At 35.0% G+C, this 18,230-nt stretch overlaps 1 long non-coding RNA gene across 2 annotated transcripts in view; it reads right to left on the bottom strand.

Annotated features, from left to right (window-relative positions):
- The window catches only part of LOC149545654 (uncharacterized), a 71,386-nt gene extending 68,175 nt beyond the window's left edge, over positions 1 to 3,211 (bottom strand). For both annotated transcript variants that reach the window (XR_016353611.1, XR_016353612.1), the window contains exon 1: positions 2,999 to 3,211. This is a non-coding gene — a long non-coding RNA (uncharacterized LOC149545654). The remainder of the gene's footprint in view (positions 1 to 2,998) is intronic.
- Between the last annotated feature and the right edge of the window lie 15,019 nt (positions 3,212 to 18,230).

The raw sequence follows: 18,230 nt of genomic DNA, 5'->3' as shown, positions 1-18,230 counted from the left end.
CTCTTAGTTGTCGAATCTTCTAAACTCAAGGCCTCCAAATAGCATCCTACATGGAAGTAGGCTCAAAATCTTCAACCAAGCCTCAAAGTGACGAAGAGCCTCAATGAATAGGAACATTGGCATCCTTTTCATAATGTTTAGCACCGTGAATAAAGCTCGGTAGACTTCTGCCATGCAGTACTCCACTGAAGCATGTTATTTCAAGTGTGTCAAGTCCTTAAAATGAATCTCAAGATCCTAGCTATTAAACCTTTCTATGGGCCACTATGTGAAATCAACATATGTCACAACATTGAAGTGTCCTTGTGTGATTAGGCCATGCTACCACCATTGCTGTTGTACCATCCAAATGAAGGATAGCTAAGTTAACAACTTCCTCTTTTTTCATAGGCCTAAGTGAAAGGTATGTGTAGTTTTTGAACCCAAACCAAGTGTGAACTTTCATGAGCCATTGAATCAAATTTTTAACCCTATACTAAAGATCCTGGTAAAATTGGCACATAGATTGTTTCCCTCTTAATCCACTTGTCACGTTACAAAATGATATTAATAGGGTTTGACACCTCAACTCCCGATCAAGTTGTACATAGGCCTTTATAGTTGCATTGAGATATTCCATTAAGTATGCAACCCTTCCTCTTCACATGCTGACGCAACTCTAGGAAAGAATGAATGTTGTGTAGGTCTGGGAACTATATATTCTGATTTTCGGACCTATTCTGATTTAAACTGTTTCCTTGTCATTGTTTTGAGCAAATCTGGTAGGATATTGGCATTTTTCATGTTTTGCAGCATCTGTATTATTTTCTCTTACTGCTTGCAATTTGCTCTTGCATTTGTGCAATTTTCTGCTTGATTCCCATGATAGCATCCCAAGTCTCACCTCAACAAAACATTATTTTCTTACCTCTGGCTCTGATTACTTCCTGCTATGACGTTGCCTCTAATTTTTTAATCTCCCTTTCTAGCAACTCTTCCACAATGTCTGCCAATATGCTCGTGATCTGGAATAGAACAATAATAGTTATTTCTCTGTTGTCACAATCTGAAAATGAAATTAGTTACCTGAAGAATTTTATTACTAACTGGGCACTCTAATTGAGGATTTTCTTTCAGAGGGTATGCTCAACCTTGACGACAATTAAACTAAGAGAATTATTCCTTTTTCGTGGTCAGAGTGTGCCATTACTCTTTCTTAAATATCCACCAGCTCATAAACTGTCATGTAACCGACCTGACATGGTGTTCTAAGCATCTTGGCGCTGACAGGAAAAAAAAATCATTTATTTAAATTTAATTATATTTCAATATGTTATTATTCGCTAACGTAAAAGAAAAATAAAACAGATTAAATGGCAGATGAGACGATGTTTTTTGCTGAATTAGATGTTGTGGATATGAGGGGCGTGACATTCATTTAGTCATAATTTTCAAAGATGACAAGTTTGCAGCTTATTTTAATAAACTTAGTAATGAATTTGTCAAGCATTATATTTTAGACATCCACCTTGAAGCTCAGAAGCTGAAAAACAGTTTGTTGTCCCCAAAAACCTATCCGCATCCCCCATCACCAGAACTGAAAGAAACATTGTGTGTTTTCCATTGAAGCAGTCAATAGTCCTGGGAGAATTTCTTTAGTATTTACCGAGCTTATATGAAGCAAAGAGAGTTCTTACTCTTTTAGGATAGTGCACTTGGTCAGGATGAGAGCAATGAAATCGATTAGCAATTAGGGCTTGAGGGAGGGTCTTTTCCTAGTGTAATACCAATGGGAATGGATAAGGCTCCATTGCAAATGGAAAAAAACTCATGTGGAGGAGAACAAGGAAATGGCAGCTGGGGTTTGTTGGGTCCTTGAAACAAGCCCATAGCACAAGGGACAAGTTTATCGGACAAGGTCTACATGGCTATGTGTGTTAGGTGAAATAAAGCTGAATTAACAGAGTTTCTCCAAGATCATATGGAGAGATTAATGTTGTACTGTATTGGGTGTTGAGGATATATTGACATTTCCCATGTGGCTACATTTAGGAATGGACTCTAAAAGTATGCCCTACTGAATGGTAGTGATTTAGCATTGTTGTCCCATTGGATCTGTAGGGACTGCTCCTCTTTCAAATCATATGCAAGCATTTACATTTCCTACAGTAGACCTGCCCATTTTATAGATATATCTAGTAATTTAGTACTCTTCCTAACCATGAGTTTCACTATGAGCCGACCACAAAGTGACATGCGATGTTCATTGTAAAAGACCAAAGACCTTATTAATATATTATAGGATTTGCATGGATATTGTGTTGCCCTATAACCCAAGAGAAATATATGAATAGAAGTAAATGCTACCTTATTTGATCTCCAACGTGAAGCCTGATAGTGTAAGGCATAAAGAATCAAGTTATTGTGGTCTTAGCTGTTTGGCATCCATGGTGTCTTAATATTGCAAGATACACATGTAAGTGACTTCTCCTAGAACATATTGCAAGATCTACTCACCCAACAAGGATCTGCTAGAACACATACCCAACTCCATATCAATCCCACGAAGAGCATTCACTCTCAACCCGGCACAGAATGTTAGATAATGTTATTGTGTTTCAAGTTTCTCGCACGAATAATAGAAAAAGAATGCAAATCCTAATCAAGATTCGTCAAATTCTTTCATTAAGATTTGACTTCTCTTGCTAACCAGCTTACGATGAAAAACATAACAGGAAGTGACAGGTTGCTAGCTAAATCTATAAATGGTGATTTTTTTAATACAAAAGCCTGCCTATGATTCACAACCCTAGAAAACTTATCAGAAGGAAGAATAATTAAACAGCTTGCCTTGCTATAATTTATTACAATGCATTGATCATTTTTCTTAGTTTATACGATTCTTGAAGCAAATAAAATCTATCTGAAAAGGTTTACCATATATGATCCATGAAATTTGAAATTAGGCGAACTTCGAAAAAACAAAAACCTACAAATTGTTTGAATTTGCGGGTCTTACCTAGTTCAAGAGGCAGAAGCCTTAAACTGGCGATTTTCTCCCTTCGGAAAGTGTTGCAGAATCTCGTAGCAGCCGTCGTCCATCTCAATTAGTCACTTTCCTCTCTAACAGGCAACATTGCATTGAATTTACACCTTTCCCGTTGAGGTTGGGTTGCCCTGCCTACCACGGGAGAGAGGCAGATCGTATCTTTGTTCAGACTTTCCTGCCATTTGTTTCCAATTAAAATTTTAGTTTTTGCTTTTTCTAAATTTCAATACAACAAGGGGCGCAATTCCCAAAGTTCTTAATTTTAGGGTCAGTTTGGTTAGTGGAATTTTAAAAATTGGGATTTCCACAAACCTTGGTTTAGCCAAATCAAGGTTTTGAAAATCTTCATTCCAATTTTTGAGATTTTATTTGAACCATTTGTTTCACTCGGAAGACGTGTGTGAAGACACATTTTTATACGTAAGCTTGAGTTGAAGGCAAATTTCAAAAAGTAGTCGAATCTATTGTTTTTACACTCCTTAAAAAACATAACCAGGTTTTGATTTTCAATTCCTACTTGCTAGTAGGAAGTTGGAAAACCTGGTTTTGAGGCAAAATTGGAAGTTCGATATGTTAATTCCATTTTGCCAATTTTGAAACAAACGCAAAAAAATTCAAATCCAAATTTTGGAAAAGCCAATTCCTGTCATCTTCGAGCAACCAAACGGACCCTTAGTGTGTTGGTTTTTGGAGTAAGAGTTGAGTTAATTACGTAAATAAAATTAAGCACAATCGCATCACATTTACTTATGAACTTAGATGTTTTCTTGATTTGGGATCTATTAACTTATTGAAAGGTGTTGTTGGCGATGTAAATCATTGGTTGGAAGTCACATGTTCTTTTGAGTGCATTTCCTTGAATAGGATCCTCAACTACCTTATAAACTGCGAGAAAGCTCAAACCAAAGAATTCTTTAGGGAGAAAAACAACCAATCATACTTGAGTGAAGGGACATAATGTGAAAAATTTCTAAAAAGTAAAAGCCACACAAGCTTTTGGATTAAAACAATGAAGGATACTATGTGAGTTTAAACTTGTACAATTGGTAGAAGGAGGAGGACACAGCGTTTGAAAATTTTAGGGCAAAATATCAGAAGCTTTGGTCTCCTAAAAATGCATCTAGATCAAGTAGTTTTAGCTTCTCCAACTATGTGCAGCATGTCCAACATAATTGTTCATTGTACATTTTCTATTTCCAAGTATAAAAGCTGCAACAAATGAATTTAAAATGAAATCTTTCGGAATCATAATTCTCTAGATACTTATAAAATTTGTCTATTAAGCATCGGAGTTCAAAGCTAAAATGGACTCCAAGAAGCATGAGTTTTAGCTTTGTGTGCTTACTATAGTGTTGCTCGTTCTTCACATTGGTCTGATTCCATGACTGACACTTTCTCTTGAGCCTATTTCGAAATTATCCCCAAATAAGGAAAGTTGAAAGACATGAAGCATTCAAATTTTAAAGATGTGTCAAACTATTTGTATCAACACTCTTGTACCACATACACGTACAAAACATAATTGATAGAAATAAGAATAAGCATACTGCTAAATACTATTTAAAGGGCAAAAAAATTGATAGGTGAAAAGACTTATAGAGAAGAAGAGAAAATTATTCACTAGTTGAGTGATTTTTTCGAAGCGACCAGTCATAGCATCCAAATTAATGTGATATTGAAAGTAAGGGTTGACAATGTAGAAGACTTATTCTATAAACTTGTATGCCTATATTGAAATTCTATGCAACATGGTTTTTTGTAGAAATGCACCCATATCTTCTAGTTGGCATGACAACTATGTAGGAAAAGGACCTGCAAATTTTGAGTAGTATGTTGGTAAATAGATTGTTCCTTTTTAATTAACTCTTTAAATGCCCAATATCTATGACAATAATTGATTACAACAGTTGGGAAACCGTAACTGAATGATTAATTTCCCTCTGAATTTATAGGTATAGCTCCCTTGAGTTTGTGATTTGCAATGAATTTGTTTGTTTCTAAATCTAAGATGGGATTTGTTATTGACCAAAGAACAGGAGAGGAAAACCAAGTTAGGCCTAGACAGGAACTAACCTAGGCTAGAATCTGGGTCTTAATACTAACCAAATTTGTGAATCTAGACATCTTATGAACCCACAAAATCTGGTGATGCAATAGTGAGTTCTATTTATATGAATAAAATGCTTATGCAAAATGATTTTAACTCTACAACGGAAGAAACTAAAATGATTTTAACTCTACAATGGAAGAAACTAACTTAGGAAATAATACTAGAAAAGCTCTCTTTTAACTTCCAACAATACTACGATTATCTTCAGTTTGTTTTATTAAAATAGGGGAACAAAGCTATGTTTGTTCATTAGCTTAATTCAACTCAAAGGGACGTTTCTAACTAAGACATACAATGGAATAGTAAATAATTGATACAAAACACATTCAAGTTGTCTATGCAATCTGAAGCATTTCACATCAAAATTTAGCCGACCTCTATTAATCTTTCCATTGAGTACATATAGGATTTCGAGATGAACCGTTACAAAAAGTAACTCAATTAGTTCATCTTCTCAAAAATGACAAATGACAAGATGCCAACTGTCAGTTACAAAGATATATCAAAATACAAAAAGAGCGAGAGCAAAATATCATTTCACTTTCTTTCCCTTTCCCAATTTTGCCTTATAGGCTCTGGCAGCAACGATGATTGGAATGAGCTCCTCGTGTTTGTTGACATGGACATTGGTGTATCTGATAAGCCACTTGGAGTGTTCTTTGGCCAAGTCTTTGATTGCACCCAACCACTTCTGCACTTCCTTTGTTGCTATGTGTATGCCCCTGCTAAGTCGTTGGAGATCTAGACTTTGTCTTGAGGGCTAGAAGATCTCTCTATTAATTTATCCAAATAGTTCGAGAAAGCCTTTCGCATAACTGTGACTCCCACTACTCCTTTCCCTTGTCCATTTGTTTGGGATTCAGTGTGTAAGCCTTTCAGTAACTCATAATCCTTGTCTTGCCCCTCTTTAACTTTTCTTTCTGTCTTCTGCAATCCTTCTTTTGCTGAAGAGATCATGTCAGCTTTGAATTGCAAGCTTTGTTGCCATTCAATCAAAGGCTCATCTCCTTTCTATAAACTCTTGGCTTCAACTGCTTCTTTGGCCTTCATTTGGATGATCATATGCAGGAGAGAGATACAATCTTTGCATTTTGCCTTTTCTGCTGGTAGAGTTGCCCAATTAGCTAGGATGTTATCCTTTTCTATCTCGAGCCTCAACACTGCATTGCCAAGTTGTTCTATAACTACAAGTCCTTCAGACTTGAGTGTTTCATTTCAACTTCTACCAATTTGCCCAAAAATTTTGTCCTCTTGCAACTGAGAGATGATGGCATGAATGTTTATAGTTGTGGGATTATTGGTAGGTGGTATTCCTGAAATGCTTGCTAATGGGGCAACTAATTGCCTAATGAAGTAGTTGAGCTCATGGATCTCCACCTTCAACCTGACCTTGGCAAGCTTGAGGTCTTCAAGTTCTTCTTCTATCACTTTGTTAGTTTCTCTCCATAAGCCTACTTTGGTGTCATGCCTAACCTCTCCTAGATCCAGAGACTGTAATTTGAAGTCAGCTATGGTTAGGTCCTTGATCCTCCCTTCTTTGGTGGGCTTGGCAATCTCCATAGTTAGGTGTCTCATGTTTGGATCTCGGTCAAGGATAGACAAAGTCTTTGGCTTCTTCACTTTTCTTAATGTTGATCTAGAGTGGATGGTCAGAGATAGAGTTTCCTTATTCGAAGCTCCATCTTCTATCCTCTTCCTCTTCTTGTTCAATGTATTTTAGAGCCATGACTCGATGTCGATTACTTTGGATGCAATCCCTAATGTATCCACATCGAACATCTTTCTTCTAACGGGAGTCAAGGCCTTCGAAGATGAGGAGAAAGGATTTCCTAGAGCAAGGGAAATGAATTTCGAAGCTTCACTAATCTTCTCTACTTCTGATGTTTTCTTCACCACTTCATCCAACTCCATGGATTCACTTTCCCTGCTCCCACTATCTCCAAGGTCAACTACTTGTATTTGAGGACTACTTGGTAAGAGTATTGTTGTGCTTATAGATGGAATTGGGTTGCTTTGGGATTGCAAAGCTACTAGAACTATAGTGTCTTTTGGTTCTTCTACCTTCTTCTTTTCAGCTTTTGTCTCTATCCCAATCATAGGCACCAAACCATCTTGACAAGTTTTGTTTAATGGGATATTCTTGTCAGGAGGTTGATCACCTTTGTCAGCTGGTTAGGTTGGGCCTTGAGTGAGTGATGGAGTTGTGTTTTTAAGTACTGCCAGGGGAAGATGATGTTATAGCTATGTCTAGGGTGGACTAAGTAGACACAACTTTACTTCTTTTCTTTTGTGCCATAGTCCATTCGACCCACTTCCTGGTCCTCTTATAGATTATTGTCATCATCATGTCCAGGTCCTCTATAACCTCCCCGACTGGGGCAAAGCTTATAGAGGTATTCCTTAATTTTGTCAAGTACTTTGTGTTGTATATATTCTAACCATCATCCTTAACGTCATCCACATCTATATTTACTTTGTATAGCTTAATTTGATCTACTGTCAATCTTACAAAAGCACAATCACAACTTTTAAATTCATCTTTGCAATCGGCCCAATAGTCTTCAATTGTGTTGACATGCTTTATTACACTCCTAATCTGCAGGACATCTTTAGCATATCTGTTAGGGTCAAACATATGTCTCAAAACCTCGTACATATCCACCTTGTACTTCTTCTCAAAAACCTCCATCATATTCTTAGCATCAGATCGGGTGTCACAATTGAATGCTCCAACCTTCATAGGGAATTCATACCCTTTCTTCTTCAGACTTTTGCTCAGGACATTCACCTGTAGAGTTTGTTGGATGATCTCAACCAACACTATCGTGTCATTTGGATATCTTGGTAGCTTCAGACAAAAATCATCAAAGGTTGCAAGATTTAGGTAAGAAAAAGATGAAAACTAGACAAAATAATAACCAAATTGCCTGATGGCGGCCATGGCTTTAGGGGAGAATTTCCTTTCTGGGCATCCTTGTAATTCCCTACAAATTCTCATAGTAAACACGTCATTCACTTTTACATATTATGCATAGCTATTCTGCATCTGAAGACAAGGATAGAATTCATACGACTTAACATCATCTAGGAAATTGTCCAGACATGGGAGGTCGGGCCACAATTGTAAAGAAGCTAGCATATATATGAGGAAAGAGGACATATAGAAAGAATTGTAAAACTTGGCATTTTGGAGAGCATGTGACAAATTCTTGCTTACCTCCTGTGCCCAATCGATATACTATGTATTCGAACATATAACTTGAACCAAAAAGAAGTATTGTCCAACAAAATTAAGGCTTTAGTTTCACCTCTCAATCTGTGTAGAAGAACCAAGATGTCAATTATATCTAGTTTAAGGTTGGATCTGAACAAGGTTTTGGGAACTTTGCTCTTGTCACTCTGGGGCTTCTGGAACCATGTCTACATGATCTCCTTCCTCCATATCATCTTCTTCATTGAGAATTCTGAAATGGTCCCACTAACATTTAGGTTAGAAAATGCATCCCATTCTGGCACATGAAGGAAACTCACCATTGTTTGTATGTCGATTAAAATTAATACAGTGTCATCAGGTAGAACTATCTGCTTGGTTTCTGGATTGTCATGTGGACACATTCATAAATGAGCTCTAGGGCTTGAACTGTAACTAGGAAACCAACTACTTCAACTAGACCACATCCTCGTAGCTTCTCAGTGATAAGATGGATGTGTTTGACCTTCACCCTCTTTTGAAAATCTACTATATCATAGAAACGAAGGGACATGTCTGTAAAATCTTGTAGTTGAGACTTGATCCCAGTCAAGCTAGCAAAACCTGCGAACTTAGTAGCCATAGCTTATAAATAGGATTTTGAATCAAAAAATGAATAAGACAACAAATTTCTACAATCACTGGCTTTCAAAAGTTATGCGCACTGATAAAATGAGGAATCAAGGAAACAAAGTAACTCATTTAACTGTCTGTGTGTTTTTATATAAGGACCTTGATTCATCCGTTAAACTTCATAATTTGTGCCACACAAGTGATAATTTAAGGAAATACTCATTAAAAGTAAATGCAAAGGTTCAACGGATATTTAAAAGTCTTTTCACTATTCAATTGGTTGTAATAGTAACTTTATATTAACCCGTTATTTACTTTTCTGTTTTCCTTTTAGTTTCAAAAAATTGCCTCTGGAGTACTCCATTGATGAAAATTCGCTAAGTGAGATCCTAATCATATCTTCTTTCTGTGATAGTTCATTTCATTCCAATATCATCCTAACATATACTAGATTCAACATTAGAACCAAATTTTACTTATTAACTTGATTTCTCTGCATAGTCGGAAAGTTGCCTTCATGGGTTGGAAACTCACCGAGGAGAAGGCAATTTCCATTTTTCTGCCAACGCTTCCTTATTGGTTGAATCCCTGATAACTGCATTTTTTATTGTTAAAGATGTTTAGTTAAGGTGCATGGATCCACTTGGATGTCACTTAGCATCTTGTATTTCACTTGTATTTGTTTTGCAGAAAATTGCCTTCATGGGTTGAAAACTCGCCGAAGAGAAGACGAATTGAGGTTTTCTGCCAAGGCTTTGTACTTGAGTGTCAATGAATCTAGATTATGCTTGGGAGTCTAATCGCATTTTCAAACATCAATTTTCCTAAGAATATGTGCCCTTTGAATATATTTAAGCCAAATACATCTTCAATTGAGCTCGTGTGGAAAGTCACCTTCATGGGTTGAAAACCCATCATGGAGAAGGCAAACTGAGATTTTTCGCTAATGCTTATTTTATCAATCACTGATATGAGACGAAGTGGCTTCACCCAACCGTCAATTCTTACTGAAATCATAGCGATAGATTGCCACATTGCTAGTGGTGTAAAGACATGTGAATTTTAGAGAACTTTCAAGAGTATGGGAAGAAAATAGTGAGTATGATTTGTCTGTAATGAGTGAAAATTGATCTCTATCAGATTGGGTGCTATACTTACCCAAAAAATTATTAGACAAAAGTAATGTAATCCACCTGACTTTGAAAATAGAGAGGGCATTTTGGGAAAATCCAATAAAGATCGCCTAGCCTTTAGGAATCTAGACTTAGACCCAAACATTCACGAGAGCAAAATTGACTTTGACTAAAACACACAAACCTCACTTTTGCTGAAAGAATAGAAGATAAAAGTGGGGAAACATAACATGTCATGGAAATGATGATGCAATGACATTAAAAAATTTCACTTATGGAAGAATTCGATGGAGCCAATGGAGGCACAAGGGTCCAAAGCAACTAGACTTGGGGCAATTGCAGGCGATTGAGATGGAGGAGCATTTGTTAGTACTACTACTAGTGCTACAACAGGGGCATTTGTTGGGGGGCTTTGGGTGGAGGAGTTGCAATAATGGTGGTTGAACTGTAATATTTGCACCTACCACAATCTACTTCTTTAAATCTTTACTCCCAAAATTTAGAAAACAAAATAGAAGTTGCAAGCACGTTTAAAGCTACAAAGTAGTTATGTAATGAAACTTAGCTCCAACTAAAAGGCAGAGAGAGAAAGAGGGAGAGAGGGAGAGAGAAAAGTAAAATAATTAATTAATTAATTTTATTTTTGTATTTCTATATCAATGATATGATTAATTCAAAACTATTTAAAAATTAAAAAAATAAATAAATTAAATTAATTCTGAAAAAAAAAATATGAAAATTGTAAAAAGTAATTGTTTGCTATTAATTTAATTTATTTTGTATTAGACAAAAAAAAATTAATTTATCTATATTAACTTAACTAAAAAACCTAACTAATCTAATAAAGATTTCCAATTCTCCTTTAACTCCAAAATTTAACATTTAATGTTTGACAATAAAAAATGTGAATAGCTAGGGAAGATTCAGTTGAGGGCAAGGTTTGAAGATGAAAGATAAAATAATAATAATAATAATAACAAATTCATTTGGAATGATTGCCTCTATTGAATCTTCAAACCTCTATATATCATTGATATTGAGTCATCATTGCACGTTTTTATTTTCAGCACTCAAAATATAATATTCAAACAGAAACCCTAAAGCACGAGGATAGTCAGAACACAACATTCATCCAAAGGCACTGCTAAAAGCAATGGAGGGATAACAACTATTGTGTCATTAAATTTAAAAATTAGGGCAACTTGTGTTTAAATTCAACCTCTTTAAGATCATTACCAAAAGTTCAACAAAAATATGGGCAAAATGGAGAAAATAGGGCAAAATTGAGAGGAATTCAATATAGTGAAAAATCCAAAGGGCCTCTGGTTGTATTTTCTTGTTTTCCATGTTTTATCTTTACGAGCTCTAGCCGCTTCCGAACGAAGATGCATTTCTCCATCTCCCTCATAAACTTTATCCTTTACGTCCCTAGATCAATGAAGTTTTGTTGCTTCAAAGTTTCAACCCACTCATACACTTCCTTGAACTTACAAATTGTCTATATTTTGTTATAAGAAATTATTTTTCTGATTGCTTCAACCAATTAAAATTAAGAAAATTTATATTTTTTAATTATTAAAAATAAATATTAATAATGAACTATTACATGCCCAATGAAAGGAATTTAATTCTTTGTTTCTATTGGTTAATTGACTAAGTCAATTAAAAAATTGTGAACTGAATGAAAGCAATGTTTTCATGTTGTGCAGGAAGTAATAAAAATGTTTTCATTATTTTTTATTTTTTAGTATTAAAATTTAATGTTTAATACTTAGATTTTTATTATTAATATATTAAATTAAATATATTTAGTATTTATAATATTTAAATCAATCGGCCCATTAATGGGCTCTTAAGGGTTGATTGATGCAGGGGCATCCGAGGGTCAAGGCTATTGACTAAGATATGGGTTTTGGTCAAAATTTACTTCAGGGGTTCATAACTTTTGACTCAAATGTGGGTTTTGGCTAAAATTTTACAGCAGTTGCGTGAGGAGTTATTTGGATTGTTGATTGAGCTCACCTTGATAAGTGGCCATTTTGACATTTTCTCAGGAGCCTGAAATATCATCTTAACCTTCGAAATTGGCTTTTCGTATTTTTCCTAGTTTTTTTAAAAAGTTATTTTTGTAATAAATCCAAAATCAGTTTTTTGATTTCCTCGATTGGTTGGCAATTCATCTTGCCTTACTTGGGGGCTTTTCTTGGGAAAAATGGGATTCGTAGCATGGGTTTTAAAAATTATCAAAAGTAGAAAAATTTGTTTTTCCCAAAAAATTGCCAAATATGGTAATTTTCAGAATTGTAGTAAGTAGGTGTTTTATTTTATGGTAGAAGCAGAGTAGAGTTGGAAAAAGTTTAATGAAAGATTATGGCATTCTGAAACTTTTGTGCTATGATTTTTTGATTTATTCTTTGAAGAGTTGAGGGTTACATCATTGATCCTCCTCGAAAAGGAGATAAGTGCATTTGACTTCCACCAAAGGAGAGATGGATTAAGATCAATTTTGATGGGGCTACATGAGGCAACCTGGGCTCATCGAGATGTGGTTGCATAGCATAGGACCACAAGGGAAACATTTTAGCTTTTGCGACAAAATGTCTAAGGGATGACACCAATAATGTGGCCGAATGCCAAGTAGCCAAAGATGCTCTAGTTTTAGGAATTGAGCTTGGTATAAGCAAAGTGCATTTGGAAGGAGATTATGAGATTATCATTAAAGGAATTAAGAAAGGGAAATTGGAGTCATGGTACCTTGACAAGCACATAGGCTAGATCAAGTGTCTATTGCAGGAGTTTGAAGATTTTGAGATTACCCACATTTATTGGGAGGCCAACAAATTGGCAAATAAGTTGGAAAATTTGGGAGTGGATAGTTCCTTGGGTAATGGATATGAAATATTTGAAGACCTAAGGCATCATAATTTGTATTGAGGGCTATGGGCTTTGGATTTATTAATAAATTTTTACACCCATTGAGTGAGCATTTCTTTCAATTACGAGATATTGCTCTCAAGATGAAGGAGCATTCATTAAGGAGTAACTCCTTACATGTGACAGAGGCTTTGTAATCATAAAGAAGCACCATTCAAAGTTTGAGCTTCCAGATATTTTCAGGGCATGATTAAAGGCAGACATGGTTTTGATATCTACAGAGGGCTCTGTTCAGAAATCTAAGATGGAGGCCAATTTTTCTTTGGAATTAGACAATCAAACAGAGTCATATGAAGGGAAGATCTCAGTGAGAAGGATGAAGAACATTTTTCTATTTGAGGACATGGAATTCATGATTGGTATTACTATTATTTTTTGTCTAGAATACCTTGACACTTACTGGAGGTGAAGGTCTAATCTGGATATAGCATCCCTCTTTGTGGTGCTGGCTTTGATGGTTGGTGAATCCAAGGAGGAAGTATGTCAAGTTATGGTTGCTTGTATGGATCCACAATGGCTATTAGGGATTGATGATGTAATTGATAGAGAAGTGCTTAGTGTTAGCTTGGACATGGGACAAGGCCTGTGGTGGATGATTGGTGGGGGCAATACTAAGGTCCAACCTCTCATCATATGGTCATCTACATCGCCACAGGGAGTGCATGTTCCGAAAGTAGAGTGAGGTTGGAGGAAGGTGGTCACATACCTGGAGGAAATAGTATAGTATAAGGATGAGGCTTGAAGGGGTTTTATGGAATCGACTCCTCGCAAGAGTGTGAGTATGCCAGGGGAGCCTTTGAGATATTGGTTGGCACTAGCTACTTTAGGGGAGGACATAGTATCGAGTGTATGGATGGAAGTGTCGTTGGAGGCTGAGAATTACACAACTTCAACAGGAAAGAAGCACCCTCGGGGACCTGGAAAAAAGGGCATGATGTGGGCTATGGGGGATGACCATGGAATCCCAAACTTTACCAAAGAAGATGTAGATAAGTGGTTCAAGTGATAGTTATCAAAGCCTTTTGGCTTCTGATCTTGCTTTTTGATCTTGCTATGTTTTCTCTCCTTTATGCAATATGTTAATAAAATTTTGTAAGGGTGTTGGTTTTTGGTTGGGTGTTAATTCCATTTTTGTCAATTGTAGACTGTCAAATGTAAATGGGGATTGGGGGTATAGGTGTGGATGCTTGTTTTGAGCCACTCAATACTATGGCAAACTTGAATAATAAAAATAAAATTAAATCAATCATTTTTTTTATAAGTAGCAATTTAATATGATATTACTCTTTTAGTTGCAAATCTACTCATTTTCAAAGCATTAACTTATGTTTCCATGGGTTTTCTTAAGTATAATTTCTCTTAAATTTAAGCGGCTTAAGCATTCTCATGCAAATTTTTAATTCCAAGAAATAGAAAATTTAGAATCTTTCCCTATATTAGTGGAGCAACTATTGTTTAGGAATTGAACATAAGCAATTGGGATAAAAGGAGGGGCTTAAAATAAGACAACTTCCTATTTTAAAAAAACTACACGTCTTCGTCAAAAAAATTATATGATTTTTCATTGGCCTACAATTTTGCATCTCCATTTCATTTACAACAAATAATATTAAAATTTTATTTTAAAAATATAACTAAGAGTAATACTAAAAAATAAGCAACAAATTTAATTCCATGGGGCCATCAACTCTACAAATTACTCCTAGAAATGTTGAGCAGCAGCTAGTGAAAATAAGTCTAGCAACTCCATAAGAACATGCCCTAAGTATTACAAGTGTTGCATAGTGGAGAGCATTGATATTATAGTATTTGTTGCATAGTTGATAGATAGATGCTATTTAATAATTTATAGTTTATTTAAATATAAATAACTACTACCATTCACATATTGGTGTGCAAATTGAATTGGGAAAAAGTCTAGTCAAATTTTGAATGTATTTGTGTAGTTTGTGTAATGGCCCGCCAGGGAACCCAAGAGAAATTAACATATAATGTTACTAAGTTTGTTAAACATTTTTTTTGAAAGATTAAAATAATCAAGAGATAACAAAGCGTAAGCAATAACTCACATGCATACATAAGAAATATAGTAGCAAACACATCTCTCAAGGGTTCCTTAACGTTGAATCACATATATGTGTTTCATTAAGTTTAAGTTTTGTAATTAAACAAAGCTCATGTCATAGAATAACCACATGTGCAAAATCACATGAAAAAATTTGCAAGTACATAAGATACCACATGGCATAACCAAAATGCATACTCATCCTCTACACATGTCACAAGGTATGAAATTCTAAAAGAATATACATCATGATAAGATACAACATCTCGAAGGATCTCAAATAGCTAAATTACAAAACATCAAAATATGACCATAGAGCATAATCACAGGATAAGAAGAATAGAACAAATGTACAAGGTACATCTAGCATCAACATCTAGGTGTCAGATCTCAATGGTATAAGAAACACTACCTCCCAACCTCGTTGAACCTAAATGGTCCATTCCCACTGTGCTGAGGAAATAATCTCAAATCTCGAATGGATAACAATCCAAAAATCATAACAAGGATCTAGGTAAAGGAAGTTTGATAGCAATCTATCTCAAAGGTACCATGTACACAAGTAACATCTAATCCCAGAGGCAAGAAGACATGTAAGAGACCTAACATGCATGCATGTAAGTGTCATCACACGAGTCAACTGTAAGGTTACCCTAGTACTCTCTCAGGACCCCATACCCCTAGTGACTCTATGTGACATTAGTATCCTTTCTTAGAGACAAGGCATACTAGCAAGGCAAGGTTGCAACCAAGTATCCTGTCTACTACCATCCTAGCCTATACTATCCTCAAGGCATGGGAGAGGTAATACACTGACTCTAGCTAATTCATTTAAACCTCATTAATGAAATTGTTATCACTTATTAACACAACTTACAATGGGTTACCTAGGCAGCCTCTTTAGGGCTTTGACCTCCATTGCAAGAACTTCCCAACATACATGTAGATAACCTACCCTAAGCCCATAAAATTATATCTCATAAAATCACAATAATCACATTAGTCTTATATGAACGAATGGAAAACACCAAAAGATAATTGATCAAAACCTCATAGGTTATATCAAGAAAATCACAACACATGAGCTTACAAAGAAGAACTAGATCTCATCACATAAATATGTGAGTATAGAAAATTGGTTGAGAACAAAAAACAATCATGACTAACAATATCACGTAAAGGCATCATAAAACAACCATTTCCCAAGCCTCTAGTAAACATTCCTATTTGGTTGAACTACTAGGTTTTCCCAAAAACCCATCATAAAGTAAAACATAACATCTCATCAAACATTTGAATCAAGTATAGTTATCTAGCCAATTTAGTTGTCGATAAAATCCATAAAGATCAATTTGAAAATAAAATTCGAGTTTTTTTGTTTGTAAAAGTTTCCTAGCGAATATAATTGCAAGTCCAATTTGAACATAAAGCAAGTTCTTGTTATCGAAGTCTAGGAATCCATGTTTCCAATGTATATAATGGAGCGTAGTAATAATTTATCAATTTACTCTCAAATATTAATATTTTCCTACATAAGATAATTCTTGATTCAACCATTACATAAAACTCATCTTTAGAATATTGAAGAAAACCTATTTAAATGAATATTAAATAAAAAATTATATTTTAAAACATATTAAATTCAATTTAATAAAAACTAAATTTAAAATTACTAAATTATAGTTATAGTTTAATTAACTAAATCTAAATTTAAAAAGAACTAAATCCAACGCTTTTTAAATTATATTAAAAAAATTGTATAAAAACTATTTTTTTTTAAAGAAAAGTAAAATTTAAAAACTATAAAAAATTCTCTTTAAGGAAATCTATGTTGTAGGGCAGGGTGTTGCCTTTGGTAGTTTTGCCTGCCTTAGGCAGAATGCAGACTGCCTTTGATATACATGCGCTGCCCAAGGCCTACGCTTGGGAGAAGGGAAGAAGGGGGGATGGGGAGTGGTGGCCCCCAACCCATCAAATATATATTTTTTAATTTTTTTTTTAGCAAATAAGCCCCCATTTTGTAGGATAAACTAAACATAAATTACCATAGTAATATTTATTACTATGATAATTTTATATATATATATATATATATATATATATATATATATATATATATATATATATATATATCCAAACAAAACTTTTCCAATAAAATTTGATAAAGGAATTATGGTCAACCAATTGAATTAGATTTTATTTTTGAAACCCTACCCATGAATTCATTTTCTAAATTCAAGTTTTTGTAATGAGGGTTTTCCAATCTCTTTTTCTCTCAGATAATTTAATAGCAAAGAATAATCATTTTTCTGAACAAGGGTTTCAATTTTTAATATGTTTTAAATTTAATTAATTTAAAATCACAAAAGACCTTGGCTCGTTAATGGGCTTTTAAGGGTTAATCCTAAACAGAAAAGAGAAAATGTGTGTTGGCTACCACCAGAGGAAGGATTGGTAAAAATCAACTTTGATGGGGTAGCTCGAGGAAATTCGGGGGTCTTTGGTTGTGGATGTCTAGCAAGAGATCATCAGGGGAACACCCTTGCTTTTGTGGCCAAACGATTAAGGGATGGAATGAATAATGTGGCAGAATGTGAACCGACTAAAGAGGCTTTAGTCTTAGGTATTAAATTGGGCATCCGTAGAGTGCATCTGGAAGGAGATTCATAGATAATCACTAACAAAATTAAGAAAGGGAAGTTGGAAGCATGTCATATTGACAAGCACATTAAGTAGATTAGATGCTTATTGATGGAGTTTGAGGATTTTAAGGTTTCCCATGTTTATAGAGAAGCAAATAAGGTGGCAGACCAGTTGGCCAACATGGGTGCAAATGCAACTTTGGGGATTTAGAATGAATTTTTTGAAGACCTTAGGCTTCTCGACTTGGAATAAAGATTGGAAAACACAATGAAGTGTTGGAAATAATAATGAGAAAGTAAACTCTTAGAGGGGGGGGTGAATTAGTGCTTCAAAACTTTAACCATAAAACATTCACCACACATCTTGACGTAGTACAAGGTAGAAGAATCCCCAAAGGAGATGTCCAACCCCCAGCAAACAACCACACAACGAAAATACAACAAAAAAAAACAACAATGCAAGATCTGATACCAAATCACAACTCTTTATTCATA

This window comes from Cupressus sempervirens, chromosome 7 (genome assembly GCF_028749045.1).
Source record: "Cupressus sempervirens isolate cs-2001-9-10 chromosome 7, ASM2874904v1, whole genome shotgun sequence".
Lineage (NCBI taxonomy): Eukaryota > Viridiplantae > Streptophyta > Pinopsida > Cupressales > Cupressaceae > Cupressus > Cupressus sempervirens.
The sequence above is the reverse complement of the archived record's forward strand: the minus strand, read 5'-3'. Positions and strand labels throughout refer to the sequence as shown.